Genomic DNA, 16,273 nt, shown 5'->3' with positions numbered 1-16,273 from the left:
CAGCATTTAAGAAGTATTATGAGGATCCTCTCAAGTGCTGTGGAGAAGGTATTTGTTGTGAGGAGTATCAAGGAACACTTGATATTCCCTACGTTACCTTCCTTTTTCTTCATCTGCTTTTCCTGCATTTCCCTAATGAAGTACTTGTGCTCAGTCAAATTTCTAGGGTGTATTTCTGGAAGAAATTAAATCTATAAATACAGATTTAGTTCAGTGGCTTTCCTAGCTTATTCTTAACTGATGCATACCATCATGAATGCACCCGATCTCGATTGATTTCCTTCATTTTTGGTGGTAATGTAAACTCATCCAGAAATTCTGGAAATCACTATGGAGATTTCTGAAAGAACTGAAATTAGAAATTCCATATAATTCATGTATACTTCTACATATCCTCCACAAAGAGCTTAAACTGTGATAATACAACGATACTAGTCTACCAATAGTTATAGCCATACAATTTGTAATAGATAACTTCTAGAAGCAGCATGTATACCCCATCAAAAATGATTGAATAAACAAATGTGATATCTATTTATAATTGAATACTACTTAGCTAAAAAGTAAGATAAATTTGAGACATTTCTAGGAAAATGGATGCACATGGAAAATATAATGTTGAATGATTTAACCAGACACAAAAGCTAAGTACTAGATGTTATTTCATCTAAGTGAGGCATAAAACAGGAAAAATATCATTTGCAGAATTCTCTTGCAATCTAAAACCCATACAAGGGAACTAAGACAAAAGATGAGAAGGAGGCAATAAAAGATGACTGAATATATTCTATGTACAGGAACATAATAAACTGAATCACTGTAAAAATTATATGCCTTAACATCGGCTAAGACACATAATATCAACAATAATGAAACAAGGGAGTATGGGAACTCATGGGGGTCAGAAAGTGCAGGGAGGAAAAGGGGGAAAGATCAAGGTGTAATATGTCCATGTAACCTCCCCCAATATGATTGTGGATGGCATAAATTGCAAATATGTACCAATAAAATTTTTTATGTATCCATAATACCTAGTTTATCATGTATGTTTCTACATAGTTATTTGTTGTTGTATATATAGGAGCTCTTTTATATGAAAATAATTTATAATGTGTATTAAAAAGCAATTATATATAAATATGTATTATCAAACACATGCTAAGTTATTAAAATGCAAACGCCAGTTATTGAGACTATTTTCCATCTTTCATTTGTCCCTATCCTTGCTTATTAAGATTTCATTTTATAACAAAATATGTAGATAGGAAATGAGATAGATAGCTAGTTGGATAAATCTATGTACTGTACAGTATTCATTTCATGAATATGTCATTTAGGCAATATGAGAAAACAAACAAATTACCATTAAAAAGTGTCAAAATAAGTTAAAACATAGGTTATATTTTAAAAATATAAGTTACATATTTTGTCCATAAGCATTTATATACATGCCTATTACATATAATCTAGAAGAGTGTGCTTTTTATACTTAATTAAATATTATCAGATGACCCACTAGACTGTCGTTACATTTAAAATATAAAAGGGAATGCCTGTTTTTATACTATATACAAATTTTGATCACAAAAAAAAATAAAAAAATTTGATCAAGAGACAATTGCAGGTAATATTTTAATAAATTCTAACACATAACACATAATAGCATTTAAAAATCATTACAGTTTATTTTTAGCTATTTATTTACAAAACAGTTTAATAAATTGCGTATGTTCAAGAAACTGTGAAAAACATTTAGCAACATGTCAAGTTCACAGCGTTCTGCTTAATGTGCTGTTAGCATACTTAAGATTATTAATTTAGAAAATAAGATATTTATAGAATTTAGAAAAGAGATTCCATTTGTGTGATTACAACCAATACTTCCACAACTCTTAGTTTTAAATATATTCATTATAACACATACTTAATATGACAAGATATCACCTGATGGAACCCCTAGGTTTCTATGTATTTCTATGATATATAGTTGTGAATGACAGTAAGCTAATCTATGGAATGATACTTCATTATGGCATTGTAATAAGACTTCTTTTAATTTTAGTAACTTATCCTAAGGGAATTGAAACTAGCTAGAAAGTCATTTTGTACAAATAAATGCTTCCCCTACCTCTTTCACTATTTTTTTTTCAGTGTTCAAAATTTTTCTTTCTTTCTTTCTTTTTTTCTTTTTTGGAACCAGGGATTGAACTCAGACCCTTGTGCTTGCCAGGGAAGCCCTTATTCCACTGAATTATCTCCCCAGCAGTGACTTTTAGTGAAAGGCTTATGTTCTACCAATAAACTTTAACCTATATCCTTGTCTTCTTTTCTAAATCTTTTTTATGTTTTCACTAAGGTATAATAAAACACAAACTATCTATTTTTCAAAGTACAAACTTGATAAGACTTAACAAAACTTATCACCAGGGAAATCATCACAATATCACAAGAGTAAGCCTATTCATTATGCCTCCAAGTTTTCTCCTGCCACTCTCTCCCACTCCCCAGTCACCCCCTCAAGAAATTACTGATTTGCTTTTCCTCAGGTTGTTTTGCATCTTATAACTTTTAAATGCATGGGATATGTAATTTGCATTGATTTCCTTAACTTTTCTTAATTTGCGTTAATTACTTTTGTAATTTGTCCATTTTTGGCATCAATAGTGTGTTTTTCTGAATTGCTGAACATTATTTCATTTTCTAGAGATATCACCACCAAGTTTTTCATTTATCTGTTACTTGGTACTTGGGTTTATTTTCAGCTATTACAAAAAATAAAATGCTGTGAACAGTTGTGAATGAATCTTCATAATTATATTAACTGCATTTTTGGACAGGTATTTATGGAATGAATTACTGTATCATATTATATATAAGACAAATATATGTTAAATCTTTTTTATTCATCTTAATGAGAAAAAAGATAAAATAACAATGGAACAGTTTCAAAACAGGTTAGTAGGACAGTTAAAATAATTAATACATTGCACATCATTGACTTCCTAGTGGTTATTCAGAGGACAAGATGTAGATACTCTATCTTGTCTAAACAATATTATTACAAACCTTTCTTCACATTGAACTAAGAGAAAGTAGCTGTGTGTCCATCTTAGCTGTCATGTATATGCATATTTTTTCAATACAAAATGATCCTTTATTGGGGCCAGCAAACAGCTCAATGGATTATAGTGCCTGCAAGCAAGAGCAGAGACTGAGGGTTCAATTCCTAAGCCTGTCATGATGGCTCTGCCCCCAGGGTTGATGGAGACAGCAATTAAGACTGGGCATGGTAGGGCCGGGGAGATGGCTCAGTAGAATAGGTGCTTCCCTGGCAAGAACAAGGGCCTGAGTTCAATCCCCGGTTCTACCAATTAAAAAAAAAAAAAGACTGGGCATGGTGCTGCACGCCTGTAATCCCAGACTTGGGACGCTATAAATAGGAGAATCACTCTGAGCCTGATCTAGAAGTGAGATCCTGAACACCCTGTAGACCCTTCCCTAAAATACAAAAAAGAAAAGAAAAAATTAAATTAAATTTTAAAAATGTGAACTTTGACCCTTAACAAAATACCAAAAAAATTTTTTTTTTTCTTTACATCACCCTTTTTTATTTTGTTTTGCCAGGGATGGGTGTTCAATTGCTGTTAGGAAAGCTGTATTTGGAGAATTCTTCATAGGGCTTTTTCATGCTTGATACTAGTCCAAATATTGTAGGTACATGAATTCAGCAAAATAACCCAATATAATCTAATAGTCATAATAGTAGTGAGTAACCAGCACAACTGGCACTTCTCCAACTTTGTTAACTTGAGCGTTTCATAGCTCAGCATATTGATATAGCTTTACTTTTACTTTTTTAAATATAACTTTACTTTTTATACCTCATTGTTACACTTTTCTGCTGGATGGTTAAGACTAAGTTAAAGTAAGACCTATACAACTAAAAATGTAATTTTTGTTATCTGATAAGTTCAGTCATATCCCCTCAGGATTTATCATGAAACCCTGGAAGCATTTTGTGGATAATTTGTCAGTGTCAACCATCTGGATGAGTCATGGCCATTACTTGACCCATTTGCTCTGTGTAAAACCTGAGAGAATTGTTTCTTTCTGGTTGACTCTCCTTAGGCACACTATGCATCATCAAGCACTTTCCTCTGTGGCCCCATGATTTTTCTTGATCAGAAAATTTGGGACACCACTTAGTTACTTAATGTCACAGCAGAGGTTCTCTTATATCCTGAGTCCTCATTGACATTGAAGGGCTAGGGTCAAGATATTGGTTCTCTTTTTAGTGATCTATTTGCCAATTTTTGGTCTGCAAACTTTAACGGTGCAACATCCAGAAGAGAAGTTACTGATCTTATTATCCTATAACAGAGACAGTTAAACTTAATATCACTATTGGTCTGAATATTACATTACTTCGACATAAAATGAAACTGCTATTTTCCAACAACCATGTATGTTCTAAAATTTAATTCTCTGGGCTGACCAAACAGCTTAGCAGATCAAAGTGCCTACAAGCAGGCACAGGATTGGGGGCTCAATCCCCAGGCCCACCATGCTGGCCCCATCCCTGGAGCGTGCTGAACTGGCAACTGAGACTGGATTTGGTGGTGTGTGCCTGTAATCCCAGCTCTTGGAAGGATGTAAACAGGTGGATCACTATGAGTGCAATCTATAGTGACACCATGAGCACCCTGTAGACCCTTCCCTAAAACAAAAAAATAAAGAAAATTAAATCTCTATAGAATGTTAAAAAACAACTGCACGTTTTTTACACAGATATCTAGAAATCAAACCATATCCAACACAGAAACACCATAATCCTGCTACATTTTGTTTTTCTTGTCCCTTATTTACTTTGCCTTAATTGATATGACATTAGAAGCAGTACGCATTTTGAAGACCAAAATGACAGGTATTTTAAGCATGGTTTTAGTATTATACTTTGCTGTCCACAATGTAGGTGCTTAGTTCACAGATATCATCATACAGAGTTAGTCAGGGTGAGAATTCTACCCATTAACTGCTATTTTCAAAGACCTGATGAAAACTCTTAGGGCCATTGCCTTAACCATCTTGTTTATACAACTGTATGGTTTTGATCCTACCTGATGTATCTATTATAGTTGTACTGATTTTACATGGTTTTGAGTATTAGCTGTAACATATTTAAGAGTTAATCTGCTAAAAATACTCCTTTGGAAAGTTGTTTGGGTTATGCTGAGTTTTACATTATTGTATTAACTTTAGAATCAATACTATTTTTTCATTTATGTATTTGGTACAGGATCTCAGTGCAAAGCTCAGACTCATAGTGATCCTCCTGTTTTCAGCCTCCCCAGTGCTAGGATTACAGACATGCACCACCATGCCTGGACTTATTCACAGGCTCAGCACACCCCAGAGGTGGGCACAGCATGACATGTAACACTAGGATCAAGACTTAGTTTTAATGAAAAGCCATGAGATTTTTCTTTAAATTTTATTTTATTTTATTTTGCAGAGCAAAAATAAAAGCAAAAACAAACACAGAAACAGGGTAACATACAATGCTTTTTTTAATAGATTTTCCAAACAAGAATAGCAAGTTAACAATACGTGTCATACTGTCTATTTTTATCATCAAATCTGTTGCTCTTGTTAACAGTTATAGTTGTGATAGATTAGAAAAATAATTCAACATTAATTCTTGCTTTCAATAAACCAAAATTGTTAACTTGTCTTTTTTTTAAACTTTTCAAAAATTTATTTTAAAGAGATTATAATAGTAATGATAAGGCATTAGAAATGGCAAACATTTAGAGGACCAAGACGAAAGGTATTCAACCATGGTTTCTGTATTACACATTGCTATCCTCGACATAGTTGCTTAGTTGCAGAATTCAGCATACAGAGTTAGGCAAAGTGAAAATTCTAAATATTAATTACCATTTTTCAAACAAATGATGGTAATTATTAAGGACATTCAAATACAACCATCCTATATAAACTCTTGCATGATTTTCCCCCTTCCTATTTTCCTATCTTTTCTCTTTTCCTCATCTTCATTGTTTCATCTTTATGTTCAGTTTTTTTTTTCCATTTTACTATAACTAACACATATTTCAGGTTTTATTTATTGTTTCAGGTATTTATATTAAGGAGATAATACAATATTCACACATGTGGGTATGATTTATTTCACTTATGAGTATAGCCTGTAATTGCATCCACTTACCTATAAAGATCTCAAGTTTGTCTTTCTTTATAGCTGAGTAAAACTCCATTGTACAAAAATATGACATCTTTTTCTTCTGTATTTGTTTCCTAGATTTGTTTTTAACAAATTGTGCTGCTCTAATCATGGGTGCACACACACCACTATTATATGATATTTTCAGTTCTTTTGAGAAAATTCCCAGTAGGGGAGTAGCTGGTTTGAATGGGATTCCCAGTTCTAGTGTTCTGAGGAGTCTCTACGTAGATTTCTGTAATGTTTGCACCAGTCTACATTCCCACTACTCGTGGAGAAGTGTTCCTTTTTCCCCCCGCAGGCTTTCCTGCATTTGTTGTTGGTTGATTTGTTTATGATAGCCATTCTTTTTGGGAGAGATGGAATCTTAATGTGGTTTTAATTTGTATTTCTCAAATGGTCAGTGCTGCAGAACATTTTTTCATGTATTCATTTGCAACTTGTATTTCTTCTTCTGAGAAGTGTGTATTCATCTTTGATGTCAATTTTTGGATTGGGTCTTTAAATTTGGGGAGACAATTGTTTATTCTTAGTTCTTCATATATTCTAGATAGACAACCATTGTCTAGCGATTGTTGGTTAAGAATTTTTCCCAATTTGTGAGTTTTGTTTTCACTCTGTTGGTGATTCTTTTGATGTACAGAAACATCAAAATAAAATGAGATTGAGTTGCTGATTCTTTGAAGTATTTCCTGAGGAGTTTGATTTTTTCTCATGAACTCTCTGCATACCCCTGCATTCAAGATATCCACATACTTCCTCTTCCAGTAGATTTATGATTTCTTTCTTCTTTCTTTTTTCTTCTTTCTTTCTTTCTTTCTTTCTTTCTTTCTTTCTTTCTTTCTTTCTTTCTTTCTTTCTTTCTTCTTTTCTTTCTTTTGTATTTTAGTCAGGGTCTACAGGGTCTACAGGGTCTCACTATGTAGATCAGACTAATAGTGATTCTGCTGTGTTCAGCCACCCAAAGAGCTGGGATTACAGGCACGGGCACCATGGCCAGTCTCAATCACTGTCTCAGTGCACCCCGTGAGTGGAGCGGGCACTGCATATCAGGGATTGACCACCAGCCGCCGCATCTGCCTAAGCAGGCACTTTAATCTGCTGAGGCATTTTACCTGCCCTAGATTTATGATTTCTGTTTTAATGTTTAGATCTATAATCCAATTTGACTTTAGTTTAGTGCATGGAGATAGACCAACCAGAATCTACTTTTAATGTTAGGCATGTGGAGAACAACTTTTCCAGCACCATTTGTTGAAGAGGCTATCTTTCTTCCAGTGAACATTTTTTGCTAGTACCATGTTGATTTTCTCACAGTAGCTTTGTAGTATAATTTCAAGTCAGGGATTATCTTGCCTTTGTTGCCCAGCATTGCTTTTGATGTTCTACATATTTTCTGATTTCAAATAAAGTTTAGGATTCTAGCTCTGTGAGATACATTGATAATATTTTGATAGGGATTGTATTAAGTCTGTATAACAATTTTTAGAGTCTGATCATTTTTGCAATGTTGCTTCTTCTTGTCCAAGGAACATGTTTCCATTTTCAGAAATCCACTTCAATCCCTTTTCTCAGAGTATTATAATTTTCACTGCATAAGTCTTTTTCCTGTCTTGGTCACCAATTGCAATTGTGTCTCGAGATTCTGAAAGTCTATGTGAAATTTCATTCAAACAGTTTTGTCAACTTTTGTCAACTATTATTAATGGAGTTCTTAATTTCCTGTGTATATCTTTGAATCTGCTTCATGCATTCTATTTCTTTCCTATATTGACCATTCAAGGTTTCCATAATTTTTCTCTTCTAGTTTTTATCAGTGTCTTCTTAAAACACCTATTATTTCATTATAGTTATCATTTCTTTTTTTTTTTTTAACCTGGGGGATTGGTTCTCATCTGATTTCTTTTATACCCTTCTGCAGTTGCTTGTTTACTTCAGTTGCCATTATTTCAGATATTTCGGGTGTGTGACTTCTGATTTCTTCTATGCTGATTTCTCCTCAATTTGTTCTGGGTGGGCTTGGGCTTGAGATTGCATTATGCTCCTTTTTTGGTCATTGTCTATTTCAGAGAAAACTCATTATTCTGACTTGTGTTATACTTTTTCATGAAAGTTTGATAGCAGGTAGCTGTATCACTGTGATCAGAATCTCTCTGTAAATGATCTATTCTTTAGGTATCTCTCATATGTCAGATATTGGTTTCCATTTGCATCTTCAGGTACAAAGCTTTGGTCATGTTATACCCAAGTACCTCCAAGGTATAATATGTGTTTAAGGCAGATTTGGTATCCTATTTATAATAGTACAATTAGCAATACTAATAGCAGCTAGTGAAATTTAGAAAGTGATATACTTTTGTAGCTGACTGTTTTGGTAATTTAGAACATTGGAGCAAACATTATAGCTATATACCAAATATAGGTGTCCTGAGTTTAATAAGGTCCCCTGAGTTTTTAAATAAGGTCCCCTGAGTTTTTAAATAAGGTCCCCTGAGTTTTTTCTGGGCACCTCCCTTTCATGTACCTGGACTCTTCCTGGCAAAGTAGTTCACTCACATTTCCCCCTGCCTCCTCCATGCCTTTTGGATTCCCACTGCTGGTCTGGGCATCAGCCTGTGATCCCTGGGAGTAGCAATACACTTCACCTCTCCAGGTCTAGTTCTGCTGATCTCAAGTTTGATCTGTGAGGCCTGGCTCTGGTCTGGCTGTTAGGCTGGCTTCTTCTGGCTGTGCTGTACCAAAGTGGACTGGCTAGACCTAAATGCTGGGCTTGGTGGCTCCTTCCAGCTGCCCTCTGCTGAAGTGGCCTGGTTGGGCCTGGCTGGTGAACTCAGACAGCCATGTTAGTTGCATTGCATTTGTTAGATATAAAGATTAGCCCAACAGCTGGGCCTGGTGGTGAATGCCTTTAATCTTAAATTTTTGTCAGGCTGAGACAGTAGGATTATAAATACTTTAAGCCCAACCTGGGAAATTTATAAACTCTATCAAAAATGGAAATTTTTTTTAAAAGGCCAAGACTATAACTCAGTATGTAGGGCCTTGGTTCAGTTCTTAGTGTTGAAAAGAGAAGAGAAAGAAAAATATTGATATAATTAATAACTGCTATGTGCTTTAAAAATTCCCTTTGTGCCCATGAACAGGTGTATGTCTCAACATTTAGTTTTTGTTTTACTCTTTCTCAGTTGTATTTTATAGAATTGGATGTCTGTGTATTTCCTTGGTCAAGTTTTTTTCTAAGTATTTCATAATTTTCAGCTTTTTAAGTGATTAAATAACTAACAAACAATATAGCAAATAAAATAAATTTTCATTTCTTTTTACTCCTGTGCACTTATAATTAACACATTAAATATCAGGCTTCTACTTTACTTATTTAAATGCAGTTTCACTCTATAGATTATTTAAGATTTTCTTTTCTTTCTTTCTTTCTTTTATTTTATTTTATTTTTTGTTCCAGGAAGCAAATTAAGCATCTTGTACTTGCCAGGCATATGCTAGCTATATGCCTGGCAGTGGATAACTCCACTGAGCTATATCCCCAGCCCAATGGTAAGTTTTTTTTTTTTTTTGCCCTAATTTTATTGATGAACAAATAGCAATGAGACAGTTTCAAATCAAATCGGTAGGATAGTTTCAATAATTAACACACTGCATACATTCTTCTTAATGGTTAATTGCTGTACAAGATGCGGACTCGACATCCTATTTACAAACACCACTAGAACAAATCATTCTATTCATTAACAGAATGTAACTATATATCCATCCTAACCCAATGGTAAGTTTTTAAAGATAATCATTGGCCCTTGTAACATTTGCTATAGCCTCAGTGAGTAAATACTAAGTGAAATTTCATTTCATTTGAATATTGTAAATTATGTCAAATTATAAAAATTAAAAATATTTGCTGGTCCAATTATGAAATTAATTAATTTCATTGTGTGAAAAAATCTTGAATGGACTGATGAGATATTTCAGTGGACTAAGCACCTGCTTTGGCAAGCTCAGGGACCACTGTTCAATCCCAGGTCCTCTATGATGCACTGGCCCTTCCCCCAGCGCAAGCTAAGCCAACAATCGAGTTCAGGCATGGTGATGCATGCCTGTGATCCCAGTTCTGGGGAGCTGAAAACAGGAGGATCACTATGAGTCCCAGCTGCATAGTAAGACCATGTACCAAACATATAAATGGAAAAAAAGATAATGAATACATTATACGTATTGAATACATTCTTTTCTCACAGTATTAGAAGACAGAGAAGCTTTCCCTGTGTCAATCACCTCTCAAAATAGTGACTTAAAATATTAAAAACTTAATCCTATTTGACCATATCTTTCATTCGCTATGGCAGCAGACATGTTACATTATATGTTGATGTGGCTGGCACTGCACCTCAGTGGGAGAGCCATTGCGTAGCATGCATGAGGCCCTGTGCTCAATCCCCAGTATTCAAAAAAAAAAGAGTTAATAAAATTATCAATAATTAAAATATATTAAAATATTAAATTGTAATTTTCCTAAAATGATAATGCTAAGTTGGTGAGCAGGGGAAACATAATTTTGTGGGAAATAAGAATTTATTCCTTCATAAACATGACCAATTAAATTTGTCTAGGAAGAATTACTGTATACTTATGTACATAATATTTATTTAAGAAAAATAACCAATTCACAATATTCTATAGTGAAAGCAAAATAGAGTTAGGATACTAGGTCTGTCTTCCTTTTTAGGACATTTACATAAGGGTTAGGAGATTTACATGTTTAAAATGAATTTCAGTGAATTAAAGTACACCCAAATGATTCTTTTTATGGTTCCTTTATTTATTATATTTAAAGCATCCCTCTGATGCATATAACCCAAAAATGCTTTCCAAATATTTTTTCATGAAGATTGCACAAATGTATTCAGGATTTAACTATACAGCATTTCACAATTGTTTATTCCAAACAAATTTAATTAGTTTCAGTGTAAGAGACAGTGTAATTCTTTAACAAAACTACACAGACTACTTCATTTGCTTTTGAACAGTTAAAAGTTATAATAATTTCATTCTCTTCTTCCACTAAGGAAACCTGCCATCTGTGTTCCCAGTGCAATTACTGCTTTCACAAAGTGCACTAAATCTGTCAACAGGAGATATATAAACTACAGTATAATAAAGCTGTGAAGATGGTGACCCAGTTGTTACACCACTACTGCTTCCTCTGGCTGATAACTGGGCAAACTTGCTGATCAACTATGTCTTATTAGCCAGCACAATTAGAAAGAAGTTTCTTATTATATAATAGGGCATTTTAACAATTTTAAAAACATTTGATAATATATTTATTCAATTTGACTCAAGTTAAAATTTATGAGTAAAGTAGCAAAAGTATATGTAGAACTTCACAACTTGTTAAACACAAGTTCCAAGAAAAATAGTATCTGCTGAGTGCCTACCATTTATTCAGCTTTTTAGTTATGTTATTTCTATCAAATTTCCCATAAATGTGTCTCAAGTGCCACAGAATTTCAAAGATGGAGAAGTGGCATTTTGTCCAACCCAGGTCCTAATATTTATAACTAATGAAGCTGGAGTTCACAATAAAGTAATTAAATAGTATGTTCGCATGACAGTATAAAACTGCACTTCCATGTGAATCACACAAGTTGCCTCTCAAGTGGGTAAGGAGAAATCACCTTTACATAATCTATGCATTCAGCTGAATTCAATTTCAATTAAGCATGCTTTAGGGAAGCTTTTTATTGAAATGTAAGTGGAAAAAGCATTTACAACCACTTAAGATCTAGCGTGATGAATTTTAACATAATTGTTACCTCCATGTGCTCACTCAGATCAATAAGTAGAATCCTATCAGTATTCCAAAGCTTGTAATGCTTCAACTTCCTTAACTGTCTATCTTCCCCAAAGGTAACAAGTATTTGAACTTTTGCTGACATAGGTTGACTTTGGCTATTTCTCCGTATATCTGAATATAATTTGAAACACAATGATCATTTTTGTCACTGAATTGTTTCTATCAAGATTATGTTTGTGCAGAGATAGCTCAATAGAATAAGAACTTACCTGGCAAGCGCAAGGGCCTGAGTTCAATCCCAGGTTCCACCAAAAAAAAAAAAAAAAAAAAAGATTATGGTTGCAAAAGTTCTCCATATTGTTGTGGGTAAGATTAGTTGTAGCTATTCATCTCTGAGGCACAAAAATATGAACATCATCAATAATTTACGTTATTATAGATATATGTGACTTGTATTATTCCTAGTGTCTTAAGTATTAAAAATTGTGTTACCATAAATATTCTTCAAAGTTTATTTTTTGGGGCCGGGGAAATGGCTCAGTAGAAAAAGCACTTGCCTGGCAAGTGCAAGGGCCTGAGTTCAATCCCTGGTTCAAAAAAAAAAGTTTATTTTTTATTTTTATTATTATGTTTTTGTATTTTAGGGAAGGGTCTACAGGGTGACTCATAGTGATCCACCTGTTTACAGCCCTACAGAGCTGAGATTATAGGCATGCGCTACCACACTCAGTCTCAATTGCTGCCTCAGTGAGTCCAGGGGGTGGAGCCAGCATGTCAGGACCAGGGATCAAACTCCCAACCTTTGTGCCTCCAAAGCTTCTTTAGGTGAATACAGGTAGCTATAGCTTCTGCTAGGTTGAGACCTAGAAGAAAAATTACAGCTCAGAGAAATGTATATGGTGAAATCGTGGAGGTACTTGCAAAGCGCTTTTCAGAGTGAGTGCCAAACTGAGTGCATAGACGTAAATGTACAGTCCAGCACAAGTGTGCAAGAAATCTCTAATTACATCACATTTCTGTCAATTCTGTCTTGCCAGTACTTTTTTTCTGATGAAGACTTCTGTTGTACACTTTATCATACTTCATGTAGGATTTAACATATATTAAACAGAATAGAAAAGTAGTAAAAAAAAATAGGATCCAAAATTTCACTAAACAAAATTACAGGAATTCAGCAATGTTTGTTGAGATCCAGTCCTAGCCCAGGCCCTGTGAGTGTGTGGGAGAGCTTCCAGCTACCCTGTGCTGGAGGGACCTGCTTGTTCAAGCCCCGGTGCAGCGATGGTGAGACCATCTTCCACCTACTTGGGACCCCCCACCAGCACTCTGAAGCACCCCACATCATGATCGCCGAGTGAGAATTTATTCTGCATTCTGGGGACCCCCAGATACCGCCTTACCACAGGCCCGGTGAGTGTTTGGAAGTGCTTCCTCTTCTCCCCTATTCCAACTTGTCCCATTCAGACTCAGCTCAGGCCTGGGGTGAAACCCTGCAGCTGCAGTCCCAGCAGAGAGAGTAGGGGAGAAAACCACCCAGCTAGTTCAGGAGGATAACATCTTGCCAGAGGGACACAACAGGTTCACTTCCAAGGGCAGCAATAGGAAAGAGCTGAGCATAGCAGTCAGACCAAAGCCAGGCACAACTGGATATATACAAACTTTGTAGATCTTCACCTGAATTTCAGTAGGTGCTAAGATTATACCTGCACCAAAAATCTACAACAAAGGTCAGAAGACAGTGCTACACAAAATGACAGTAAGAAGGAGCAAAATGCAGTCTCAGACCCCAAGCCCACCCATAACAAGTGCAGAGAACACTAACACAGAACAAATTGGGAATCACACAGCTGAAATCAATGAATCAAAAGCTTCTGAAATAAAGAGAGAACTGAAAAAATGTATAGAGGAACTCAGATTGGAAATCAAAAAAGAAATTCCTGAATTAATAGCATCTGCAGTAAAGAATCAAATGCAGAAATATAAGGAGGAAACCCAACCCAGAACAAGTGCAGAAGACACTAGCTCAGCTCACATGTATGAAATAATAGCATCAACAGTAAATAACCAAGAGCAGAAAGTTATAGAGGAACTCAGAACAGAATTATTTTCTGAAATAAGAAAAGAATTCTCTAAACTAATAGCATCTGAAGTAAAGAATCAACTACAGAAATATAGGGAGGAAACCCAACCTGAAAAAAACACTGCAGTAAAATAATGAATAACTGCTTCTAAAGAAGACATTGATAAAAAAAAATAGAAGAGATTAGAAAAATGACGGATTCCTTAAATGAGCAATACAGGAAAGAAATAGATTGCATGAAGAAGAGTCAAAGAGATATAGAGGAACTTAAAATCTCAATAACAAGTTTGCAAAACTGTTTGAGTGAAAGTGAAGACAGTTTCAGATTTTGAAGATGCTGGTGGAGCCAATGAAAAGGTAATAAAAGATCTCTTAAAAACAACTAGCGTGGAGTCCAAGCCCAGGCCCAGTGAGTGTGTGGGAGAGCTTTCAGCTACCCTGTGCCAGCAGGACTTACTACTGGTCCCAGCCCAGGTGCAGCATGGGTGAGACCTTTTTCCACCCCTTGAGATGCCTCCCACCACTCTGCAGCACCTGCCCCAAACCACCGGCTGAGTAGGAATTTCTGCCGTGTTCTGGGAAGCCCCAGACCCTTGTCCTAGCCCAGGCCCGATGACATGATACTTTAATTGAAAAAACTCCACCAAGAAGCTACTAGAATTAATAGAGAAATTCAGCAGCATAGCAGGTTATAAAGTCAATATCCAAAAGTCAATAGCAATCCTCTACAAAGACAACAAACACACTGAAAGGAAAATTATAGAAACAATACCTTTTACAATAACACCGAGGAAAATGAAATACCTTGCAATTAGTCTAACTAAAAATTCTAAGATCTTTTCAAGAAAAATTACAGTACTCGGAAAAAAGAGATCATAGAGGATTTCAGAAAATGGAAAGATATTCCATACTCCTGGATAGGAAGAACCAATATAGTGAAGATGGCCATACTCTCAAAATTGTTGTACAGATTTAATGCACTAACTATCAGACTAACACCGACATACCTCACAGAGCTAGAGAACTCATACCTAAAATTTATCTGGAACAAGACAAGACCTAGAATAGCAGAGGCAATCCTGGGCAATAAAGACAAGGCAGGAGGCATTACAATTCCTGACTTGAAATTATACTACAAGCCTACTGTGATAAAATCAGCATGGTATTGGCAACAAAATACACCTGAGGATCAAAGGAATAGATTAGAGGATGCTGAAGCCTCTACGAAAACACTCAGCCACCTTATCTTTGACAAAGGGGCCAAACATACTCACTGGAAATAAGATAGCCTCTTTAACAAATGGTGCTGGAAAAACTGGCTCTCTACATGCCGAAAAATAAAACTTGACCCAGGTCTATCACCATGCACTAAACTAAAGTCAAAATGCATTAATTAAAGGTCTAAATATTAAAGCAGAGACTCTAAATCTCCTGGAAGAGAAAGTAGGAGGAACCCTTGAAGACATAGGGTTAGGCAAATACTTCATGAACAGAAATCAAATCGCAAAGGAAACAGTTGAAAGAATTATCAACTGGGATGTGCTGGGAATGAGAAGTTTTTTTCAGGTCAAAAGAAATTACCAACGTAGTGAAAAGACAACCCACAAATTTGGAAAAAAAAACATGACAAATAAGTACTCAAAGAAAGGTCTGCTCTCTAGAATTTATAAAGAACTAAAAAACACTAGGGCCCCAAAATTTAAAGACCCAATCCAGAAATGAGCATTGAAGATGAACACATGCTTCTCAGAGGAAGAAATTAAAGAAGCAAATAAACATATGAAAAAATGCTCCACATCACTAGCCATCCACAAAATGTAAATTAAAAACACATTGAGATATCATCTCACCCCAGAAAGAATGGCTATCATAATGAAGTCACCCAACAACAAATTTTGAAGAGGCTGTGGGGAAAAAGGAACCCTTCTGAACTGCTGGTGGCAATGTAGACTGGAGCAACCGTTATGGAAATCAGTATGGAGCCTCCTTAGAAAAGTTGGACTGGAAATCCCATTTCAATCAGCTATTCCTCTACTGGGAATTTTCCCAGAGAATCCGAAAACATCATATCATAGTGATATATGTGTGCCTATGTTTATAGCAGCACAATTTGTGATAGCCAAATCTTGGAAACAACCAAGATGCC

Source organism: Octodon degus, unplaced genomic scaffold (assembly GCF_000260255.1).
Source record: "Octodon degus isolate 3935 unplaced genomic scaffold, OctDeg1.0 scaffold00115, whole genome shotgun sequence".
Classification (NCBI taxonomy): domain Eukaryota; kingdom Metazoa; phylum Chordata; class Mammalia; order Rodentia; family Octodontidae; genus Octodon; species Octodon degus.
Note: the sequence above shows the minus strand (reverse complement) of the source record.